Here is a 25,863-nt window from a genome sequence, read left to right as displayed (position 1 = left end):
GTTTCCAATGCATTCATTCACATGGGTAAATATATGGTGCGCAAAAACATTGCGCAGTAAAAAATGGAACATATGCGACCAAAATACGGGCCAGGCGATTATACGGTGGGTGAAAAAAACTATCTTTTGACCGATATGTATCGGTGGCTCCCATAAACTCCTATGGGAGCTGGACAAAGAAAGGGAGGGAAAGGCATTTTAGCAGCGTCGAACGTTGTGAAAACCTTACAGGTGCCTCTATATAGACAGTGGGGTCTCTCTCTGCAGGGGGGGAAGGATGGAAGAGCCAGAAGCAGGAACTGAGCTCTCGCCCCCTCTCTGCCTCCTCTCCGCCCCTCTGCACTATTTGCAATGGGGAGAGGCGGGACGGGTGCGGGGCTAATTCACGGCCCTTAGCACCGCCCCCGCACCGCCTCCTCTCATTGCAAATAGTGCAGAGGGGCGGAGAGGAGACAGAGAGGGGGCGGGAGCTCAGTTCCTGCTCCTGGCTCTTTCATCCTCCCCCCTTCCTGCAGAGAGAGACAACGTATATCGGCTCGGCGTGAAAACCGAGCCGATATACGTTCGTGTGAATGCACCTTAAGGCTGGTATAAGAACTAATAAGGTCACTGCCGGAGTCTGTGCGGAACCTCCTCATTATGTGTTGTGACAGTGTGGAGTGAAATCCTTTAGTTTCAATACGATGCTTATCTATTGGCTATTATAATAGTTTGATGAATAACCCCCAATGTGTCCTGCTGAAGACAAACCAGCCAAAATATTTGCTTTTGTTGTTTTTAATATATCCTACAGAAGTGCCTTTTAGTGGATACAAGAGAGCCATTCACTGCTCTATTTATATTAATAATACCACTGCACGCATAATTAAGAGAACAGGTGTCTTATTCTCCCAGCTAGTAAACACATAACTTTTTCCTCTTCCTCCTACTACTTAAGTATTCTTTTCATTTTGAGGAATGTCATTTTTTTAGTTTAATCTGCATTTAGAAAACGACATAACATTTAAAACCCACAGAAAAGGTGTCATGCGTGGCGGGTGACTGTAGTTCCTCTTTGACTACTATTTCCCAATGCAAACATTAACTTTCAAATAGAAATTCTGAGGACAAGGTTGTTACCAGAAACCTCTGAGCCTCTTACAGAACCGTGCAAAGGTTTTAGACAGGTGTGGAAAAGTGCTGCAAAGTAAGGAAACTTTCAAAAACAGAAGTGTCAATAGTTTCTTTTTGCCTATGAACAAAATGCAAAGTGAATGATCAAAAGACAAATCTGAATTAATTTGGTGTGACTTTTCTTTGCCTTTACAACAATTTGCTGTGTACAATTGCACACAGTTTTTGAAGGAACTCTGCGGGAAAGTTGTTCCAAACATCTTGGAGAACTAAGCACAGATCCTTTGTGGATGTAGGTTTGCTCAAATCCTTCCATCTCTTAATGTAATCCCATCTATAAGGATGAGATCAGGGCTCTGTGGGGGCCATATCATCACTTCCAAGACTACTTGTTCTTCTTTATGCTGAAGATAGTTCTTAATGACATTGGCTGTATGTTTAGGGTCGTTGTCTTGGTGCAGAATAGATTTGGAGCCAGTCAGACGCCTTCCGGATGGTATTACACAATAGATAATTTCTGCCTATATTTCTCAGTATTGAGGATATCATTAACCCTGATCAAATTTACAACTCCGTTTGCTGAAATGCAGCCGCAAACTTGCAAAAAACCTCTATCATGCTTCACAGTTGCCTGCAGATACTCAAGTTCTAGTCAATCAGGGGTTTTACTTCTAACTTGCTGTCCACTGTGTTCACTGCTTGTTGTCATGTGAAGTCTGTCTCTACCGTGTTTTCCTGAAAATAAGACACTGTATTATACAATTTTTTACCCCAAAAGAGGCACAGTGTCTTATTTTCAGGGGATGGGGGCTTATACTCACCTGGTCCACGGCATCCCAATGGTCTCCGGCAGTGCTGTGGCAAACTGCAGAGTCCTCCCCGTCTGCCATTTCAGCTTCTTTTGGTGACAGGGCTTTGGATACCCCGCCTCTAGCAAAGTGAGCACTGTGATTGGCTAATCGAGCGCCAGCAGCCAATTACAGCTGGCGCTCAATGAGCCAATCACAGCCACTCAGTGAATGACATCACGTAATCACAGCGCTGGCTGTGATTGCTGCTGGCGCTCAATTAGCCAATCACACTGCTCGCTTTGCTGGAGGCAGGGTATTCAAAGCCCCTTCACCAGAAGAAGCTGAGATGGCAGACTGAGTGGACTCTGCAGTTTGCCGCAGCACAGACCATCAGGATGCTGCAGACCAGGTGATTATTGATTTTTTTTTTTGGGGGGGGGGGCAGGTTAGCTGGGTCTTATTTTCGAAGGAGGCCTTATATTTCAAGCCTCTCCGGAAAACCGGGGCAGGTCTTACTATCGGGGTAGGACCTACTTTCAGGGAAACACAGTAGTAACAGGAAAAAGGTTTGGTACCGTATGAGCTAGTAGAACAAAATATAATTGCTCTCAGTAAGAAAAATGAAATAATCTTGTACATATGATATCTTTATTATCAAAAGGTATCATATCTACCAAATGGTTTTGTTTCACTCCAGTAATCTCAGTAGATTTATATTCACACTGTTCGGTACTGCTGTATAACTTCCTCCATACTTGTGAGGGTGTGCTACATAGAAATAGAGAAGATATCCTTCTTCCCTCTCTGTGCAGTGTATGAGAACCATCATAGCAGCCAGTGTTCACTCACTAGCTCAGGCAGACTGAGAATTAGAGATGTAGCCTAGAGAGGGGAAAGCTAGTGTGAAATGCTATATACAAGTCCCCTGAAAGTGTGGATATACATTAAATTTGAAAGCAAGATAAGCGTGTAAATAAGAAAACAGTTTTTATTAGTGTGATCATTACCAGTTCCTGTTTACTAATGAATCGTGAAATCCTTTTGTTATTTTGGAGTTCTTCATGAACAACCATATTCAAAGTTGTTGTATTATTAAGAATAATCGATGCATGCATTAAACAACTGGCTATTGTTAACAGTTTTCAAATTATTAGTCCTATGACCAACTTTACTTTTACCACAGGTAATCACAGTCAGAGTTCATTTGTAGCTCCCAGATCCCAATGCAGAATTTGTAACAGACACCATACCCACCATGTGCCATTTATAGTACTGGTATCTACTTATATAGTACAGGTTCTCTGTGCACCATGTGGCACCATGCTACTCCCTTGTAGTTATCATCATCAGTGACTGAATCCATAGCTGTTAAAATACACATCACTCTCTTAAAATGTCACTCAATTATAGTGAAGGTAGTAAATTGCAATATACATACCGTATATACTCGAGTATTAGCCGACCCGAGTATTAGCCGAGTCAATAAGTTTTACCACAAAAAAATGGTAAAACTTATTGACTCGAGTATAAGCCGAGCTATACTCAAGTATATACTAGGTAAAAAAAAAAAGCAATACTCACCTATCAGCCAGCTTCTGTGTCCCTGGCGCGATGCTCTCCCCGATGGTGCAGCCAGCTGCTGCAGTCTTCTCCCCGCTGTCGTCTCCCTGTCTTGCTTTTGAAATCCCCGCCGTCAGCGCTGTGATTGGATCGAGCGCCGGCCAATCACAGCCGGCGCTCAATAAACCAATCGCAGCCATTCAGAATGACATCACTGTATGGCTGTGATTGGTTTATCGAGCGCCAGCTGTGATTGGCTGGCGCTCGATCCAATCACAGCACTGATGGCAAGGTTTTCAAAAGCAAGCCAGGGAGCAGACAGCGGGGAGAAGACTGCAGCAGCTGGCCGCACTGCTGGAGACAGCATCACACCGTGGACACAGATGCCGGCTGATAGGTGGGTATTGAGTTTTTTGGTTTTTTTTAATCTCACCCGAGTATAAGCCGAGGGGGCCTTTTTTTAGCACATTTTTTGTGCTGAAAAACTTGCCTTATACTCGAGTATATACAGTAGTTTTTATTTTACTTGTAAATCTAAAACACGGTTCACCAGGACAGTCTTGCTATTAAATTGTTGCGGCACTGCACCTAGACATCTACATTTTGCTGGCCCATTTACTAAAGTGATGAGTTTTCTACAGTGACTAAAAATGTCTCTAAAATCAACTGAAAAAAACTGAGAGTAATTATATGCATTCATGAAAGGTTATGGTTATGATCTGAACTTTTTACTGGCACAATACAGTATTTTAGGGCAATATTTAGATTAGGCTATCTGGTTGCCATTCATCCATGCACGCTCAACCCTTTCCTTGCAAGGTGATATCTTGGTTTTAACAATACCTTAGGCTTCTACTTAGCTTAAAGTCTTTGAGGGATTTAAGTGCATTGGCTACACTATACCTGGCAAAGCATCAAGCTTTACCTCTGATGAACGGGATCTAATTTTTACTTTCATAGTAAAATATTAGCTTAGATTGTGTGGGACAATGTAGGCCAGTGTATCAGGGAAAGCCTCCATGTGTTATTAAGTGAGCATAAGCTTGCAGTTTGACATTCCTCTCTTTATTTATGGCTGGTGATTATATACTCTGAGCCACTAGTTGAATATTACAGAGAGAGCATGTCTCTATAGACATTGAAGCTCATTCACAATATGTACATTGTCCATATTACAAGCCCTTTTGGTGTCACTGTGCATAGATCTACAATAAGCTATAAGGTTTTTGCATGACATTCTCCCAGTTGGACAAATGTTTCAGTACTTCTGTATCAGGACACTTGTCTAGTCTCTACTTACACTTGTCTAGTCTCTACTTACACTTGTCTAGTCTCTACTTACACTTGCTTAGTCTCAGCTTACACTTGTCTAGTCTCTACTTACACTTGTCTAGTCTCTACTTACACTTGCTTAGTCTCTGCTTACACTTGCCTAGTCTCTACTTACACTTGCTTAGTCTCTGCTTACACTTGCTTGGTCTCTACTTACACTTGCTTAGTCTCTGCTTACACTTGATTAGTCTCTGCTTACACTTGATTAGTCTCTGCTTACACTTGCCTAGTCTCTGCTTACACTTGCTTAGTCTCTACTTACACTTGCTTAGTCTCTGCTTACACTTGCATAGTCTCTACTTACACTTGCTTAGTCTCTGCTTACACTTGATTAGTCTCTACTTACACTTGCTTAGTCTCTGCTTACACTTGCATAGTCTCTACTTACACTTGCTTAGTCTCTGCTTACACTTGATTAGTCTCTACTTACACTTGCTTAGTCTCTGCTTACACTTGCCTAGTCTCTACTTACACTTGCTTAGTCTCTGCTTACACTTGATTAGTCTCTGCTTACACTTTTCTAGTCTCTACTTATGCTTGCCTAGTCTCTACGTACACTTGCCTAGTCTCTACGTACACTTGCCCAGTCTCTGCTTACACTTGCCTAGTCTCTGCTTACACTTGCCTAGTCTCTACGTACACTTGCCTAGTCTCTACGTACACTTGCCTAGTCTCAAATGTTCCATGCAGAGATACCTTTCTATGTGAAAAATCTTTCCCATTGTGGCAACCTTTTCCTTATATTAGCATTGCCCATGTAGGAAGTCTACTATAATTGAAGTAATGATAATCAGAGGAGATAATAAAAGGAAAGGAATTTTCAGATCAAAAAACAGATTTCTCTCAGTTAAAAACAAATGCTTTTAGGTCGGTCTTATACCAGACGGACCGGATTCTGCAAGTGGGAGGCCTGCAGTGCATTCTGGCTGTAAGCTTGGCCAGCGACCCTGCATACTTGCTATTTCTGTAATGCGGATGACTGCGGCAGCTCGCCGTCAGTCACGTACAGTGCAGTTTTTTTTAATGTTTGTATTTCCCGTGTCATCGCTAAGCGATGACATGGGTACCCGCAGCCCATACGCAATGTTAATTGCGTATGGGCTGCGGGTCAGATGGACACCATAGACTTCAATGGAGGCTGTCTGCGTGGAGTCTATGGCAAAATAGAGCATACTGCGATTTTTCCTCCACTCACTCGTATCCACGAGTCTGAATGAAAAAGCAAAAGTTCATGCCTTTCAATGCCTACATTTTGTTGCAGACACCGATCGCGTGTGAGCCCGGCCTTACATTTACACATATAAAAACTAAGTCAGAACTTTTCCCAAAAAGTTTATGTACTGTACTCAAACTGTCCTAAAACAATTGTTCATGTTCAGTTTATTCTGGTGTTCACTACAGAAACGGTTGACTTTTATAGCCATGCAGGAAATCGAAAACTGTCCACTAATGTTAGTGAGAACTCAGCTGGGAAGGTTTTTAATGGGGTCTAGAAAGTGGATTCTACACCACAAATCTACAGTAATTTATAGTACAATACCAAACCCTATCCACATGCATCAGGATATTCCCTCATAGAAGTGACAGCCTGCTGCGGATTTTCAATTCAAAAACATACTTATTCAGTTTTGTAAATTCTCTCGATTTCTGCCATGGATTTTACCTTTAAAATAGTGTGAAATCTCCTTCTGAGGGACCTTTCACATGGGACGGAATAAGCCGCACAATGCACCACAAGCCGCAGTAATTTCTGTTGCAAAATCCACAGACTACCTGTGGATTTTGATGCAAATTAAAAATGGCTTAAAGCCTGCCTGCAATTTCGCTGCGGATCTGACTGCGTTTTGCATCATAATTCCGTTCCGTGTGAAAGGTCCATAAAGCCGCTTGTAACACACTGGAAGCTTTGGGAAACCCTGAAGATCTTCCAAACTTGATCATCTATTAAGCCTGAGTGACAATTTTCATTCGTTGCCTCATGTCTAAAACTCTCCCAGATATTTATAAAGTTGAGAAATTCTAGAAGGTAAAAATAATGCAGAAAAAGTTATACTTCCATGTTGATTTGAACATTAGAACATAACTGATCCTGGTCTATCACTTAGTAGTGAAAGAACTGAGTGCTGGCAAAATCTCATTTGGCATAATGCATCATTGTTTTTGTCCAAAAATATCAAGCAGAATAAACCAGCACTAACTCAACTCCAGCAAGAATTACTGCTCCTCCAGGTTGTTTCTTCAGAAAATATTTAACCCTTGTCAAATATAAATACAGGATTATCTACAGTGAACAGCGCTGATCACACCCATGTACCTGCTAATGTTAGAAGGAAACACTTAAGTAACTAAGAGTTCACTGTGTATCTGCCAGGTTTCGTGTCATTTCAATATTTTTTACAAAGTTCTTGAGAAGATTAAAAAGGGGTTTACCACTAAATGCTTTATTAAACCATTGCTTACTCCACCCAGCCCATTTTTGGCTGTTCAATGGATCTGCAACACTAGACTATTTAAGAAGCTTTCCAAAAACAATTACAAAACAGCTTGCCCCCATTGTGACCTAACATTTTGTTCACTCTACATGATGAGCTCAATGGTTTCAAAGCTTATAACAAACATATTTACTCTAGTTGCTGCAAAAAGTGTTTTTTTTGTCGCTTTTTGGCAGACATTGCCGTTTTGAAACAATGGCAACTGCACTAGGATTATGATTCCATAGCGTACAAATGTTCTTTTCAGCAATTTATACATGTGGTGACTTGTAATGATAGTCTAATGAAAGGAGCTGCACTTAATTTAGCCACAACAACAATCTGCACAAATTAAGCAATTTTGTGTTCAGGCGAAACAAACCAGTACTTTTAAAACCCAAGTTACTAGTCAGATGAAGCATGAAGAGACAACCTGATGCTTCAGAGGCTAAATAGGTTTAGGGTACATTTCTGTAGGACAGAAACGCTGCCAAATTTCTGCAATGGGAAATTTGCTAATTCTGTATCCAAAGCAGAGTCAATATCTGCACCAGGTGATGCCAAATCTGCCTCCAAAACAAAGTCAATATCCGCACCAGGTGATGCCACTTCCACATCACCTGACCAGTGGTGCTACATTCACTAGAGGCCACTGGGTACCGGGTAAAAGTCTGTGCTGATAGCATGAAGAATTGAGAGGTGAGGGGAGGGCTGCATCTGTCGTAATCAGCTGCAGATGAGCAGCTAATTTTGAGTCAAAATCCGGACCAATAGTGTGGATTTTGAGTCTGTTTTGGATGTGAAAATGTTGTAGAATTTGCTGTGGAAATTCCACAGCATTTCCACCCCATGAAAGTGCATTGGTGCCCATGAAAGAGATAGCAAGAATTTTTTACATCCCTCTTCACTTTGCCAAGTTTGTACATGTACTGTATCACATTCAACATTTTTACTTAGGGTAGGTTGCCGTATTCCTCCAATATCCTTGATGGTCTAGTGTGGCTAAGTAGTTAATTCCTAGCATCTCTGATGATGTAGGCTGATTAAAGGGTTAAAATTGATGCCTATTACCCATGGTGGTGTAGGGGATGGTTATGGGTTAAATTATAATATAGAAGTTACCGCACATTTTATAATATAATGCAGTCTGACAACAAATAATTTATATGCCCATCTATCAGGGTGCTGATAGGACCGTGACATCCGGGTTTTAGGTTCTGGTCTGGAGTGACATCACAATATCATTCCTGGACCACATGATCTGCTGGGCGGCGCATGCCCAGAGTCATTTTGTGCTGGACACCAAGAGAGTAACATCTCCCTTTGGTTCCAGTGCTGATAGGCTGGCTGAGCTGTCTTTCAGTCCAAGCAGCTTATTAGTTTCTCTGTAAAGACATGTAAACTGTCTACTTTGCGTAAAGAATGCCGATATACTTCCTATGTTTGAATGCCGATATACTTCCTATGTTTTGGCCAGTAAGCTGTGGTTCTGTGTACTGTGAACCTGTGTCTAGAGCAGTGTTTCTCAACTCCAGTCCTCAGGGACCCCAACAGGTCATGTTTTCAGGATCTCCTATAGTAAGAACACCTGAGGCGCCGACAAGAATTACATCAACTGTGCAATACTGAGAAAATCCTGAAAACATGACCTGTTGGGGGGTCCTGAGGACTGGAGTTGAGAAACACTGGTCTAGAGGTTTTGTTCTCAGTAGCTGATTTCTTGAAGTTTTGCTTCCATTACTCTGTGGTTTGGCGTTCCATAACTGTGTCGCTTGTTCATCTCTCACCAGTTCCTGGGTTCTTCCCTGCAGTAGAACCATCCTTATCGGGGCAAGTGCTCTGCTTGAATGAGCAGTCCGGTTTGGGCAGTTCAGACAATAACTTTGTCACCATAATCACATTTTCAAGCATTCATCTATTCCAAACCATAGATATCCCGGTTACCCAACTGCCAATTTGAACCTGTGCTAGGTTCTGGAATAAATTGTTTACCATTATACTGACTAGTCAAAATATATGTGACATTATAACCACTCGTTTTAAACTAAAAGAATGTAAAAAGTCAATCATGGTTCATATCCATGCCCTAGTGGAGCATTTACAGGCCTTAACTCTTGAGGTGGTGGATACAAAACAACAAGCACAGATACAAATGGTTGTTCCATCCTTTTCATCTGGATTAGCAAGTGCTTCCTTTATGGCACCTAAAATCAATCTTCTGGATTGGTTCTGTGGTAAATTGCAAGATTGTGTAACCTTCCAGGAGTCCTGCAAAATGTTTTTTGTTTTTTTTTTAATTGAGACTAATATCCTCAGGAGATGAGGTTCAAAGAGTGGGGATTATAATTTCCTAAATTACAATGGGTCCCTCAGACGTGGGTATTCTTCCTTCCACCCACTTCAGCAGCACTAACTTCTGTTTTATTTTTATTTTTTTCTGGGGGGGGGGGGGGTTGCTGCTCTTAGCCTCCTTTACGATGATCCAGGCCATTTGGCTTTAGCTAAGAGTAAGAGTTACACTCTTATACAGACAAAATGTTCCGTCAAGGATTATTCTGCCAAGTTTAGACATTGAACTCATGATACCCAATGGAGTGATCAGAGTCAATTTTGTCACAGATTATTATCAGATCAGGTTAAAGATATGATGATCTATTTTGCATCACCCTGTACTCTAGAAGAGGCTAGGGCACTTGATCAATGCATCTGTAAGAGAGCATGCAAACCTATATTGTATGAATCTCCATGACTAATGGAGGGATTGTATTTGTATTATGCTCAATCTAGTCATTTTTTTTCACAAATATCTTGTATTAAGAAGCCTAGTGCATGTTGAGGATGGTGTCAGGGATCTGGGGTCTGGGTACGGGAGTCCCTGAAAACAACCCACTACCCCTGTCCCTACCTACTTGCACCCCTGGGCTAAGCCCCAGGGCGACAACTGGGCGATGGTCCCTACACTTACTAGGGAAGCAGGACACAGGGACCAATACAGACAAACACTGGAAACAAACGAACACAGAGGAGAGTCAGACAGTCCGAGTCGGCAACAGGAGGGTACGCGGTACAAAGGGGTCAGGCAAAGCAAGGTCAGGTCCGAAGTCCGAGGGTCAAGAGCTGGGAGCGCAATCCAAATATGCGGGCGTAGCCTGGAGACAAACATACACTGGCAATGTAGGAAGGAAACAGGTAAATTTAAATGCTGTCAGAACTCCCGCCCCAGCAGCTGATTGGGACGGGAGTCTGGCAGCAGCAGAAGATAGTCCAGAGTACAAGCAAGCCCGCCCCCAGCACTAGCTGGCCAGGTGGAGATAAAGGACGCGTGCCCGGCTGCCATGGCAACAGGGACGCGACGCGGAATGGGGCCCGCCGCATCCCTTGCAACCCAGCGGGGGCCAGGGGTGGTCACCAGCATCGGGGTTTCCCTGCACCGCACCTTAGCCGCCCGAGTGATAGGACCAGCGGTGTGGGCACGGAGGCCCCGGGAGCCACTGGTCCTGACAGATGGTCCTCTAGATCTATGGGTTGCTTGGTTGGCAGCTTCCAAGCTCATCCTCCTGGTTCAATTGATCATGGAAAATTGCAATGTTCCAGTTACAATATTTCTAGATTGTAGGTCAAGTGTTAATCTCATCAACTATCACTAGTTTAGGTTTCACTTTCAAACCATATCCCTGTGAAAGCTATCGATTTGCCCCCTTTTTCCAAAGACATAGTACGTTTTATGTTCTTGAAATCTATGACACCCTACTCCCTGTCTTAGCATGATGCTGCCCCACAATGTCCACTTCTTCCTCCTCCTTCTGTGAGCTGCTATTATGACTCTATCTCTCCATGATTGTTCAAACACCTCATCATCTTTCATCTCTTCTTTGTTGTCCTTCTATTTCTAAATGGACTCTATGTCACAATGAGCACCAGGAGCTGGCACCTCCATTTCCACATCCCTTAAGGAGGGCTTTTTAGAGGAAAAAAAATATTGGACATCGGTACATTCAATGTCTTGGTCCTCTACTACTGGTTGTTTGGACTGCCAGGTTGGCATCCATGACACTGAATGATCAAATAGCTCCTCAGACTGATCCATGTGGAGTGCTTCGAAGGATGCAGGGGATTTGGAACAGGGTGAAGTAGAGGAGGGTTGCTCATGGCCAACTTGTGCAGAGTGACTACTCTATGCTTGCGACCAGGAGAAAGGAGGTGGTGGTAGTTGAGGCATACTGTGTCATCTACTCTACGACCTATTCTGTATGTTGCAAATGTAACGCAGAGGTAGAACCCCTTCTATTGAATAGTAGCAGGCTTGCCTCACCTACGGCAGAACGTGGAGCTGTTGCTTCAGTGGGAGGCACTCGAAAAGCAAACTGGGCTCGTCCGCTCTACCGTCTCCACCTTTTTGGGATGTTCAGGTGATACTTTTGTCACCATAATCACAATTCCAAATATTCCCAGTTATCCAACCTCTAGTTTGACCCTGTGCTTGGTTTGGGAATAAATAGTCTGCCATTACACTAAGTAGTCAAATCATACATGACACCATCTTACCGCAATCCAACAGTCCAGAAACACAAAGTGTAAAGGTCAGCTAAAGAACAAACTCCAGCCATGTATGTCATCATGGGATGAAAACTCCCAAACTTCAAACATTTGCAAAGAGGATCAAAGCATGACAGAAGATGTCCATAAAAATATTGCTGCTTTGGTCAACTCACCCCAGATACATAAAGTACAACATTTCTGTAAGATTGCCTTTCTCAAGCACCTAAATTTCTAAGCACCTCATTTGTTATGGTGTGATCCTCTTAGCACATATCTTACCACAATCATATAAGAAAGATAGCAATTACTGGAACCAACATTAGGGAGAGAGAACAAAGTGTACTGTAATAGTACAATTTTAATGAAAATGCTAATTTGAAATATCCTAGCCAAAGCAGCATGGCTTATTGGTGCCCTCCCTGATTCCCAGCAACTACTGCACATGCCCTGCTACGCCCAGCTGCATCGTTGTGGAATGAAATGTGTAATAGGAAAGTAACTCCAAGGACTATGTTAAACTAGAAATCTCTGTGTATGGTACAATCTTTAGCTTTGCCTTTAAGCTCATAAAAAACCTCTGAGTTGTAAGAGCGGTGCTGCGCCATAATAAACAGAGCAAAATAGAGCAGATCTATATGTAAACTCTCCTGGATGTTCTTTATTAGCGATAATATCTGAATATTTTTGTTCTTACTATCTTAAGAATGGAGTGCTTATTTACAGTTAAGTATGGTAATATTTGGTTGACCTCATAGGCCATTTGTGATATACTCTCAAAGCACAAGAATAGTCATGTTGTCCAAATTTGCTGACTCTGAGTGGAGGCTCCCATACAATAACACTGTAACAGCAGTCTGCGAGTATTTAGTCTATGCCAGAAATGCTGCTGAATGACTGAAAGTGTTTATAGGGTCATTCCACATCAATTGGACCAATTTTCAAAATCGTCCCCACTCGACCGTCTCCGATTTTGCTGAAAATTTACTCAGATATATGTATATGTTTGAAACGAGGTTCTGTGAAGTTTTAGCTCCAGATCTTAAATACCTGTGGCACTGTCGCCTTTACACTGGAGGTCCCACTGAGCTCGCGGCTTCAGCTACAAGGATTTTGCAAACTTTGGCACATAGGCATTATAGAAATATACTGGCTATGATGCTGAAATTGGACATACTAGCTCAACTTTTGCTGGTGAACACAAAAAAATTAGTACCGGCTATCACAAAAGAATATATCGGCCACAATTTTGTGTCAAAGTAGCTTGAAAATCACGCCGCATGACATTTACACCAAACTTTGGCCAAGTATAGCTCAAGACCAAAAACCACTTGTAACCGGTGCTTTGCTCTGTACACCAAACAGCTACATGACTTTGCACTGCTGCAATATCACGGTCAAAGCATATGTATTTGTGAAGATATTCACACCCACATATGATGAAAAATGTTAAATGATCAAATCTGACCTATTTTTAAGGTCAAATATCTAAAAAAGGGTACCCCTGAAATCTGTTTATTCTGATATCAGTGGAAAGAGCAAATTTTTCTCTACAAGGATCATCATTTTATTTTTTGGAGTCTTTCAGTTTAAGAAAAGAAAAATGCCACTGAACATGGCGTTTTTAAACATACGCAATGAATGATAAATGCACTATTCAAACCCTTGCGTTGGTCCATGGTGGTTATACCACTACCAATTCCCTAAGAATTGGTATTATAATCCTATTAAGAATTGTAATAATGCCAAATCTTTTGAGAATTGGCAGCCCCATCGCCTAGGGGCCACGGCCGATAGCCGTGCAAGGCCAGCCACGGGCGGTCTCTTTATCACAGGTTCCGAAGCCTGAGGGTGGGTGTCTTAGCCTAGGATCCCAAGCCTAATATTGGGTCTCTTTTGTTGGTTCCCAAGCCATAATGTTCAGTCTAAGTGGTCTGGAACTGTTGCTGAATTTGCAACATAATTGGCTCCAAGAAGCTGTATTGTCGTCCCATTGCTGTTGCAGCTGGTGCTGGCAGTATTGCAATGATTGACTGCTCAGGAATCCAGCAGGTATCATTTCTCACAGGCCAGTGAAAGAAGCTAGCTGGTCCATGAGGATGCATGAAATTTATTAATGCATCATGGTCGTCGACTGAAATTTCAGAAATATTTCCAATCCACCAGTTGTTATCGTAAATGCAGGCAATGTATTGCCCTGGCTGGAGGTTTGCAATTGGCACAAAAGGCATTTCTGATCTGACAGATCGATCTACATGGGCAATGAAAGATGATGTGTCATTTGACACCCTTGAAATGCGAATCTTTTTGTCATCAATTGGCACAAACTGGTGATTTTCTCGTGTTCCAGCAATTGTATGTCCATCTTTGAACCGTTCTTCTTGAACTACCCGTATTTCATCAATTTTTTGACCAGTACACCAAACACTGCATGCAACATTTTTTCTTCTGACCAAAAGCGGGGCAGCTGAGCAGAAACCAAACAGACCTCATAACAGTCTGGTCGGTGCTGTCCGAAGACTGAGCTATTCTGCCATAAGGATTCCCCTTTCCTGATCCTTTCCTGAGGGCAAATTCAGCAACAGTTCCAGACCACTTAGACTGAACATTATGGCTTGGGAACCAACAAAAGAGACCCAATATTAGGCTTGGGATCCTAGGCTAAGACACCCACCCTCAGGCTTCGGAACCTGTGATAAAGAGACCGCCCGTGGCTGGCCTTGCACGGCTATCGGGCGTGGCCCCTAGGCGATGGGGCTGCCAATTCTCAAAAGATTTGGCATTATTACAATTCTTAATAGGATTATAATACCAATTCTTAGGGAATTGGTAGTGGTATAACCACCATGGACCAACGCAAGGGTTTGAATAGTGCATTTATCATTCATTGCGTATGTTTAAAAACGCCATGTTCAGTGGCATTTTTCTTTTCTTAAACTGAAAGACTCCAAAAAATAAAATGATGATCCTTGTAGAGAAAAATTTGCTCTTTCCACTGATATCAAAATAAATAGATTTGAGGGGTACCCTTTTTTAGATATTTGACCTTAAAAATAGGTCAGATTTGATCATTTAACATTTTTCATCATATGTGGGTGTGAATATCTTCACAAATACATATGCTTTGACCGTGATATTGCAGCAGTGCAAAGCCATATAGCTGTTTGGTGTACTGGTCAAAGCACAAATTACCAATGGTTTTTGGTTTTGAGATATATTTAACCAAAGTATGGCTTAAGTTTGCAAAATCCTCGTAGCTGAAGCCGCGCGCTCATTGGGACCTCCAGTGAAAGGGCAACAGTGTCCCAGGTATTTGATATCTGGCCCTAGAACTTTACAGAACCTCGTTTCAAACATACATGTACATCCTTATAAATTTTCAGCAAAATCGGAGATGGCCGAGTGGGGACCACTGGTCCACTTGGCATGGAATGACCCTATAGTAGTTACAACTGTGGTATATTACCAAGGAAAAGAGATGGATCAAGTTATGGACTAGTATCTCCAGAAACTATTGTGATATGTTATCTATTTAAAGAGACACTATCCTGAATATAAATTCTATAGAATAATTTTAAAAACTGTGAAGATCTGTATAAGGGCTCCTTCCCACGGACGGATTTCCGCCGCGTGCCCGCAGCTATTAGGTTCCATTGAACCTAATAGCTCAATGCTCATGGTGCGGAATTCCATTGCGGAATTCCATCGCGGAATTCTGCACTGTGAAATCACCTGACCTCACCCGCTGCATGTGACGCTGTGGGCGTGTCATATGACGCTGCGGCGCATCACGAGCTCTATTGCACATGCGCGCCAAAGCGTCATGCGGGACGGAAGACGCCGGATCCGGAGGTAAGTATTGGGGTCTCTGGGGGGCACCGTGACGGGCTCCGCCACGGAATTCCGCCGCGGAGCCCGTCACGGCCGTGGAAGCTGGCCTAAGATGTTCCTCCTTTGTCTACAAGTCATCTGGTCACTGTATTGTTGTTGTTAGTCGTTTAGTCGTTCACAACCCTCGGCGACCCAAAAAGCTCCTTCCCTCCTTTTTTTTTTGGTTTTGCACTGCGTCTTTCAGTTGTGTGATATCCATGCTAGTATCAGCTTTAACTGTATCAGCCATCGTGTCCTTTGGCGGCCAGGGCTTCTGTCCAAGCATTATAGATTTTTCTAGCGACTCTGCTCACATTACATAAACAAAATATGTGAGTCTGACTATGGTCATCTTGTCCTCCAGTAATATATCAGGTCTTTTATGATTCAGGACTTCTCTGTTTGTTACTCTCGCTGTCCAAGGTTTATGTAGCAGCTTTCACCAGCACCACAGCTCAAACGCATCAATCCTTCTATCAGCTTTTTTCGCAGTCCAGCTTTCACATCCATACATGGCTATGGGGAAAATGGTGGTTTGCACTATCCTGCATTTAGTAGCTATAATGATATCCCTGCTTTTCTAGATTTTGTCCATGTGTAGCATTGCGCTTTGCCCCAATGCTATCCTACGTTTTATCTCTGGTATAGATTCTTCAGCCTGGTTAATTTTTGAACCAAGGAAGATTAAGTTTCATGCGTTTTCTATGGCCTGATTGTCAATTTTTATTTGAATTTAGCAATTTTTTGCAGTTGTCATAATTTTAGTCTTCTTTAGATTCAGGCAGAGGCCCATTTTTTCACTTTCAGTTTTAATCTTACATATCAGCTGCTTCAGACCTGCTTCTGTTTCTGCAAGCAGCGTTGTGTCATCCACATAATGAAGATTGTTGATGTTTCTTCCACCTATTTTCACCCTGATTTCTTATTCATCTAGGTCCATTTTCCACATAATCACTTACGCATGTAGGTTAAATAAGAAGGGTGAGAGGATGCAGCCCTGTTGGAAGCCTTTGCTGATCCCAAGCCAATCTGTGTCCACATACTGTGTTCTCCCAGTGGCTTCTTGATTGGTATAAAGTGATTTTATTAGCTTAGGTTAATTGGTCAACCAAAGAGTATGCAAAGTTTCCTGGTCTCTCTTGATTCCCCAACTCTATCCTTATTTTGTTAGTAGTATGTACTGTACACCCTTAGTTGCACACATGCTTTATGTGACTAGATTGGATTAGTATTCAAGAGGAAGGTAGTCTGGTGCTAGATATGAAAGCCTACATGTAGGGGCCTATATAGAAGAATGAGGATCCTAAAACTACGAATAAAGTGAGACTCCTATTTTGTATTGGTATATATATACCACATACCCGGAGAGGATAATTTACTGCTTGTTTGATCCCAGTATCCTTCTCCTGATACTTGAGTTATTTGCTCACCCTTGTTTTCTAAGGGTATGCTCACATAGCAGATTTTTGCAACAAAATTTGATACAGAATCCATGCTGATTCTGCTTAAAATTCTGTGAAAAATCCGCAACCCATTACTTTTAATGGAAATCCCTGCTGTAGTGTATACAGCACAGATTTTTTTCTGCACACAGATTTCAGATCCAAATATGAAAAAAGTGGCATATTACCTCTTAACACAGATTTTGTGTTGTTTTTCCGTCGGGAATTCCTGCCATGGATTTGCCCATTGAAAAGGCCTAAATTCGTGTACGGATCCATGGCCCTACTATATCTGCATAGCCGCTGCAGAAATCCACTGCTCAGCTGCGGATTTTTTGACATGGTGTTTAGAGTTGGAATCCATGCGGAAAAATCTGCATGAGAATCCACTGCCTACCCTTAGAATGTGCATTGTCAGTATACATTAAAATAAGTGACACAGATAAACAGCTCAGGGTCTCTACTGTCAAGGGGCCTCACAGCAGCTGCAGGGGCTTTCTCTATGGTAGGTATGTCCTTTCCCACATTCAACCTACATGTGTCTGGGAAGTTATTAATGCAACCCCTTCTCTTTGTGACTGCATCACTTTAACTGAGTTCACAGTCAGGGAGAAAACATTTTACAAACATAATTCACAAATTATAATCTTGTTACAACCTGAATCTGAGGCTGTGTATTTTCATATATAGGATGTAGTCCAAAACACTGATCCAGCGCTATATATCAATACTAGTGTCCTATTAAATAACAATAGCGTACTTAAATAGGATGGTATGGATGCGCTATACAGTGGTATGGCGCACAGGTCCTTGAGGGCCCCCGAAACATGGATTTAAATTTTTTGTTTTGTGGCCCCTGTACGAGAGAGAGTGTAAAATCGAATTGCAAAGTTGCATAGCATGTGAGAAACAGACATTCGCTTAACCCGTATCCCTTGGAACCGCTGCTATGACTAAAATAAGGAAACATAAATTGTGGTAGTATGATCTATAAGAAAGTGTACTTAAAGTCCCTGAACATAGAGGAACGCGGTGCCTGGAGCCCAATGACTAATTCAGCCCTGCACACTGCAATTGCTTTTCAAAGTTTCTTGGAGTATGATGTTGCCATATAAAGAACAGCTGTTATAATCCAAAAGGAAGAAAACTGTCCCTTAAAGTTATGGGAAAACCCTTCAAAGCTCTAAATTGCTGTAAGTGCTCAAATCGCCTTGATACATTACCCATGTAGCATCCTATTGGTAGACTGTACAGTTTTTCTGGATCTCTGCAAGGAAAATCAATAACCAGTGAGGCAGTTTCCACTGCCCACCAGAATGCCATCTTCCACTGCCCACCAGAACTCGCAACTGACCAGCAGTGATAAAGCGCAAACAGTTTGAATGGAGGAGGCTATATGATATGTAGGGACACATTCCTCTCCTTAGGCAGCCATCTAATGGACGTGAACCAGATGTAGACAAGACAGAACACTTGCCATACAAGAGTGCATAGATTTGAAAATTAAGAAAGTGACGCAGAACTTAGAGCAAGTATATATTAGTAAATAGGGGTTATTCATCTTAAACATACAGGTACATTGGTTACAATTGGCCAAAAGTTGGGCATCCTCATTAACTAACACTGGACGGATAATTTGAATAGTTTCACATTTGTTTGCCAGTGTGCAGTAGTATTAAGGCACCAATAGTAACAAGATGCGGGTTATTTAAGTGTAAAGTCTCAGCTGATGTAGTTTATTATATACAAAAGTCTCAGGTGCTTTTATTTTAATGAATATGTCTCTGCAATGATTCTTAGCCGCTTCAAAGCATATTTACGTATCGCAGCCAGTTGTTTTCCAGTAACAGTTGCCAGAAAAGTAGTGATCATTATCTCAATAAATCCTTCCGGCAATGTTTGGGACAACCTTGTTTATTTTAATTGTGCTATAAGCTTTGTAAAAACAATCTGGAGAGTGAAAAGGAGAACCGATATGGTATTTACTTTAATAATAAGTGGCTTCCATTTCAAAACCCAATTTTCCTATTAGCTTTATAAGCAGTTTGACTATAATATGGATGAGCCTAGGGACAACAAACTCATTTAAACTACTAATAAGGAGTAGTTTTTGAATTGTATATTCGACTCCAAAACAGAGCATTATCTATTACCGTGCCCTCAACACAGTATAAATTTCTAGATTACTGTGTCTTAAAGGGGTTGGAGTTAATAGCAGGGAGTCTTCTGTACAGGGGACTCATCTCATGGCCAAACAATACCCCTCGCTCTGGAGGACCTACCCTATCCTACATTTCACAGACACCCCATTAATTTCAATAAGAACTGTTAAGTGCTTAAAGAATAACTGCACTTAAAAAAAAACTTTTAACACATCGGCAGACATCAAAAGTTTTAATCAGTGGGGGTCCAAGTGCCAAGACCATCCATGATTGCTGAAATGAACGGGTTGCAGCGCTCACCCAAGTGCTGTGCCCCTTGACTGTCATTGTTGCTTTTTGGCCCCTCCTAGCAGCTGAGGACAGGTGCCTTGATGTCTGTAGAAGTCTGTGGATCCATCGTCAGCTGCTGTGAAGAGCACAGGGAATCATCACAGCCGAAAAGTTTTGTCAAAAGTTTTTTAAAGTTGCAGCTTGACTTTACGTTTGCATGTGGTGGTGCTGCAGAGAAAATGAATGAACAGCTACGGTCAGACATCGCCATAGTTTGTAGCTAGTTGCTTGGGGTCCCTGCAAACACTTATTGACCAGGAACCTATCAAACACGTAGGGATTGTCCAAAGCAGAGAACCCATTTAAGTGGCACTAAGAAGTTCCACCATTATAGAGAAGTTTATTTTTCTTCCCTTTTATACTTTAACTGACCAGAACATTTTCTCCATTCCATGTGCGCATATACCTTTTTCTGTACTTTTTTGAACTTTTCATATATTTTACATAAAGTATATCCCAAAGCACACATACAGTGTGAACATCAGCGGCAATATTGTTAACCGATAACACTGGATATTAGAACAGTCAATTTCTTCTCAATATAATTGACTAGATAAATCTGCACTATCCAGAATCTACTCATTTTTCTCATTCACTGCATCACTTTGTTTTTTCATATACAAGATTGATAATCGTAACATAAATTGCATTTGAAAAGAATTCCGCCAGAAAGCTGAACATTTTACTTGCTACAGTACATACTTTTTTGTCTTCACACTGACTGTTCTCTTAACCCCTTGAGTGGCGGGTTTCCTACCACCCTGTCGTGCCCACCAGGGCAGGTTTTTTAAAATGGTCTAATTATTGAATTTCAACTAATTTTGCAGTTGCGTCTCAAGAGCCATAACTTTTTCATTTTTCCATTGACATGGCCATATGAGGGCTTGTTTTTTACGGGACAAGTTGTGATTTTTTTAAACAGGGGGGAGGAAAAAAAGAAATGGGGAAAAAAGAAAAAAAGGGGCCATGTCATTAAGGGGTTAAATAATGTATTAACTTCCTTCTCTGGGTCATTATGACACAGGGATACCACATGTGGGATTGTATTTTTGATTTTTTAGAAAGTAAAGGGAGACAAGTGTTTTTATTATTTTTTTATAATTTTTTAACTTTTTTTTTTATTTATTTTTTTTGTCCCTTTAGGGGACTTCCACAGGGACCCATCAGGACCCCTGATCACATTCCGGGGGTCCAATGGTGACAGCCCTTTACATGCTGCAGTGACAGCCCTTTACATGCTGCAGTCACATAGACTGCAGCATGTAAAGGGTTAACACAGCAGAAATCGGAGGTTTTCTCTGATCTCTGCTGTAAGAGCAGGTACCTAGCTGTCTTCTGACAGCTAACAACCAGCTCTGACAAGCTTGCCGATGGTCTCTATGGCAACCTGTAAACAAAGCAGGAGATTGCCGGCATATCGGCAATATCTTCTGCTGGTTTTTCAAAGCCCTTGCTTTGTTCTCTGTGGGTCTGTGCAGGCAGAGCACAATGTCACAGCTTGTGGCATTGTGCTCTGCAGCTCCCATAGTGATACATAGCCCGGAAATCTTCCGGGCTATGTCGCTATGAGCAGTGGAGCTCGTCCCGGAAAATTTCCGGGCGTGCCACTCAAGGGGTTAAAGGGGTTATACCAAGATTGACTTTTATCAGCTATCCATCACCTTTGAGATCCCCGCAGATTCTAAGAACAGGGATCCCATGTCCCCCTCTTCTAATCACTGTGGGCTTGTTGCACTCACCTTCTGTGATGTGGATATTCATTTCAATGGGGCTGACAGAAATAACACTTGACTATCTCCGGCATTTCCATTGAAGATAAATTTAGTAATCTCCTCTTATACACTGTGAGACCTACACCAATCAGACTGGTGATAAAAAACCAATCTGGGTACAACCCCTTTAACAACAGAAATAATATTCTCATACCTAAACTCTGCTCTCTCTTAAGGGCTTGCTTACATCACCTTTGGAGGCTCCATTGCCAAATCCTGCTGAAATCCAGTATGAAATAGTGCAGCATGCTGATCTACAGTATTTTATCCAGGATTATGACGGACACCATAACAGAAATTGAATGGATCCCATTATAATCAGTTGGGTCCATTTGGTGCCCTTCTATTCTGTCACAAGATGGATCTGCATGTCCAGGGGATTTTATTTTCCTGCTGTCATAAAGATGTTGGAAAACAGAAACTCCAGCAGTGATGTAAATTAGCCGTAAGCTAGCCAAATATTAGTGACTTCAGGTAGTGGACATTTTCTGGATGACTTGTCATAGATAACACCAGTTAAAGTGATAAGTCACTGATTGCCATGTGTCCTGAGCTGGGACTTGAATTCCACTTCTAATAATCTTCAGTTGGTGTCTGTCACACTCATTCATGCCATGAAAGGCACTGATAGCCATCTCAAATAATAAATAGTTTTTTTAGCAGTCCAAAATCTCAAGTGTATGGACAGATTTGCTCTCTGACTAAAGCTGTCCATTCAAATACAAAAGAAGTTTACTAAAGGAGCCAGTTTTCCTAAAAGCCCGTGTACACGCAAAGACAATCTTTCGAACGATTGAAATATTGACAATTTTAGCGATCATTTTGCATAAAGTGTTAATGGTCACTAATGTCCATTAACACTTTATCACCTTCATTTGCATGTAAAAGGGCCTCCAGGAGCTGTTTGCAGAGCGCAGCATGTGTTCTCAGACGGGCTGTCGGTAGAATACAATGTAATCTCTGGCACTCACTGACAACACAGCGTGCGGTCTGTGTTATCTCTCTGAACAATGGATTTTAAGCTCACCTTAAAATAATTTTTCAGACGAAAAGTGAATGATGGCCGCGGTTACACACAACAATTATCACTAATATGCTATAGTTTGAACCAAGTTTTGAGCGATAATCGTTGCGTGTAAATGGGCCTTAACTCTCCCAGAAACATGTCTATTTCAGTAAAGCAAATTAAACAATGTATAGGAAATATTTGAAACCAATATACTTGACCCTTGTTACCTCCTACACAAGATATTGCAGGAAACCTGAGTCTTCTAAGGTCGAATTTGGGGAACTACTAAAAAATTTTCAATGAGGCATTAAAATTAGTTTTGTGGAATTTGCAGGCATGGGTAATTGAGGTTTTGTCTGAAGTCCCCAAAAAGTTAAAAACTGTTGTTGTTGTGTCTAGTCCATGGAAAGTAATACCAGTATTATAGTGGTCATGATGTTAAGGTTTTCATTTGCAATTTCCCATGAAACCTTATGACGTATTTTTTGCAAACATGCCAAAGTTGTGTTATTATGGTTTATTGAGCTGCCTCCACTATATGAATGATGAGATGAACTGCAAAAACATATCTGCAATAAATCTGACTTCTTTTTTTATGCCAGGGACTCTACAATGTTTGGCCCTTTTGTTTTCTTAATAAGTGCTTTTACTGTTTTATCTGTGACTCATCCAAAGAATCAATGGCTTTGAACCATGTCAGTTTGTCACTTAGTAATATACTATGCAGTAAAATGTGTTTTACTCAGAGCCTATGAGCTAACGTAAGGACACATAGGCCTAATGTACATCCTTCTCCCAAAAAACAAAGGTAGTTCGCGACTACCTGGGAAAACCTCAAAGGTCTGGGAAATGTTATAGCATGTGGAACCATATTTGAGGTTAGCTGGTAACTTAATCTTCTGAAAAATATGATTCCTGACTTTGGAGAAAACAAGCAAAAAAAATGGGCAGTGGATTCTTAACTGGGAACAGAATGGAAGGGTTAGACCTCGTTCATATCTGCGCTTGAGGCCTCTGCAGAAGAATCTGCTAAATTTTCTGGAAAAAATAGGGCAGAATGTAAAATGCCAGACACCAAGACAGAAACCCAGCAGACCCCATTATAGTCAGTGGGGTCCATCAGGCACTATTGGTCTCCAGCACATGATGCTGATCTGGATTTGCCATCACTATGTTTATTCTGGCCTTAACGAATAAATATATTGCTCGAAACTAATTATGAAGGGGAGTAGAAGATGGGGTCTGTGATAAAATCCTGAAACCTCGAAATAGATCCATGAAAGCCACGGGCGTAACTAAAGGCTTATGGGCCTGAGTGCAAATTTGTATCTTGGGGCCCCCCAACTTCTCATAACCCCTTGACGCAGAGTTGTAACTTGAAGCTCCTGGGCCCCAATGCAAAACCTGTAACAGGGCCCCAACTATAATGGTTTATTCATAGTACTGGGCTTACTATATGGAGAAGAGAGACCTTATGGGCCCCCTAAGGCTCCTGGTCCCGGGTGCAACAGCATCCCCTGCATCCTCTATAGTTACACCAGTGATGAAAGTGTCTTGCAATGTAGCAGTCTACAAACCCATTGGAAACCATGGGCTTCATATACATGCGATTTGTAGCAATGTTGCATCACTATAAAATGGTGTGTTTTTGTAACCCGTGTGAAATCAACCTCAAAGAGAAGCTATGACATTTTTTTCTCCCAGTGCTACTGACTTCTTGCACTTCACTGCAAAATGATAATTTTTAAACTCATAACCTAAGTTTTTTTCAATAGTCGCTACTTCCTGTTCCATCCAACACCTTGGACAGTTCTCTTGTATCAATGTAACAGCGGAAACAGTCTAGTTCCACAAATAAACACTATGAGACTACTACTACATGTCCCATGATGACTCTCTTCTTGGAAACCAGGGTCTAAAGTCTTCCAGTACTTCTATATGCTGCAAGGGATGAGGAGCGGAGTAGGAAGCAGGTTTTGTTACTGTAGTGACGTTAGATTGTATTTTGGCAGAAGTACTGCTCTTACTGTGAAATTAACCTCCAGTCTGATGATAAGCACAGGAAGGTAGCCAATGGGGAAATAATGGATGGCATCACTGCACACACATCTTAGTAAACATGGGTGAGTACCGTACATACACAAGAAATCGCTAGACTACGCCTTCATACAAGGGTGTACTTTCTTTTTCACATGACTGTGAACCACGTTGTTCTTGCCAATGAAACACTGACATCAACCTTTGGTTTTCTATGTACATCTAAGCACATTTACATATTATCACCTACTTATTGTATTATATAAAATTACTTGTACATCCACCTGCATATAATATGGGCTTATGATAAATGTGCTTGTCCTACTATATAATTACTGGATTTGCATCATATATTTTATTACGTGTAACTTGTTATCTACGGTATACAGTGCTATAATATGTATGCACTCGCACATTTATGTCCCCAGGGAAGGTTCTAATCTTCCTATTTCAAATATAGACACACTAGAATTAATTTTTTATACCTATCAATATATTTTTGGAGTATGAGAGGAAGTTGAGGATTAGCTGAATAAAACCCACAGAAAGGCACAAGTAGAACTTATTAATACCTTGTAGATGTTGCCCTCTTTGGATTTCAACTAAACCCTCCAGAGCTGCAAGCAACAATGGTCAATTTTGGAGCAGAGAATAAAACCTATTGACTTCAATGGGTTTGTTCACATGAGCGTATTTTTTAATGCGATATCTAGAGATGAGCGAGCATACTCGTCCGAGCTTGATACTCGTTTGAGTATTAGGGTGTTCGAGATGCTCGTTACTCGAGCATTCAAACTATATCATAGTTTTCATCAGTCATTCACGCTTCAAGCACACCCACTTTACCGATCAGACTTCTTGCATTCATGGTCATACAATTTATAGTTTGTTTTGTTATTTAAATTCGTTACTAATGGTAATATTGGCTGATCTGTCAGCTCTAACTGTACTAACCCCCTCCCCCCCCATCTCGACCCCCATTCCCATTGCTTAGACCCAGGTCGCTAGCTACACTGACGACCGCCTTATTTCTCTTTTTGCCCTCCCCCATCCCTAGTTTAAACACTCCTCCAGCCTTCTAGCCATCTTCTCACCCAGCACAGCTGCACCCACCTAGAGATGAGCGAACGTACTCGTCCGAGCTTGATACTCGTTCGAGTATTAGCGTGTTCGAGATGCTCGTTACTCGAGACGAGTACCACGCGATGTTCGAGTAACTTTCATTTTCTTCCCTGAGAAATTTGCGCGCTTTTCTGGCCAATAGAAAGACAGGGAAGGCATTACAACTTCCCCCTGCAACGTTCAAGCCCTATACCACCCCCCTGCAGTGAGTGGCTGGCGAGATTAGGTGTCACCCGAGTATTAAAATCTGCCCTCCCGCGGCTCGCCACAGATGCCTTCTGACATAAATCAGGGAAAATGCTGCAGCTATAGGGAG

The 25,863-nt window shown here is 41.7% G+C and overlaps 1 protein-coding gene across 1 annotated transcript in view; it reads left to right on the top strand.

Annotated features, from left to right (window-relative positions):
* Positions 1–25,863, top strand: part of ARHGAP6 (Rho GTPase activating protein 6) — a 522,685-nt gene that overhangs the window by 196,872 nt on the left and 299,950 nt on the right. The gene's annotated exons all lie outside the window — the stretch shown is intronic.

This window comes from Eleutherodactylus coqui, chromosome 1, assembly GCF_035609145.1.
Source record: "Eleutherodactylus coqui strain aEleCoq1 chromosome 1, aEleCoq1.hap1, whole genome shotgun sequence".
Taxonomy (NCBI): Eukaryota; Metazoa; Chordata; class Amphibia; order Anura; family Eleutherodactylidae; genus Eleutherodactylus; species Eleutherodactylus coqui.
This window is presented reverse-complemented; position numbering and strand designations above follow the sequence as displayed.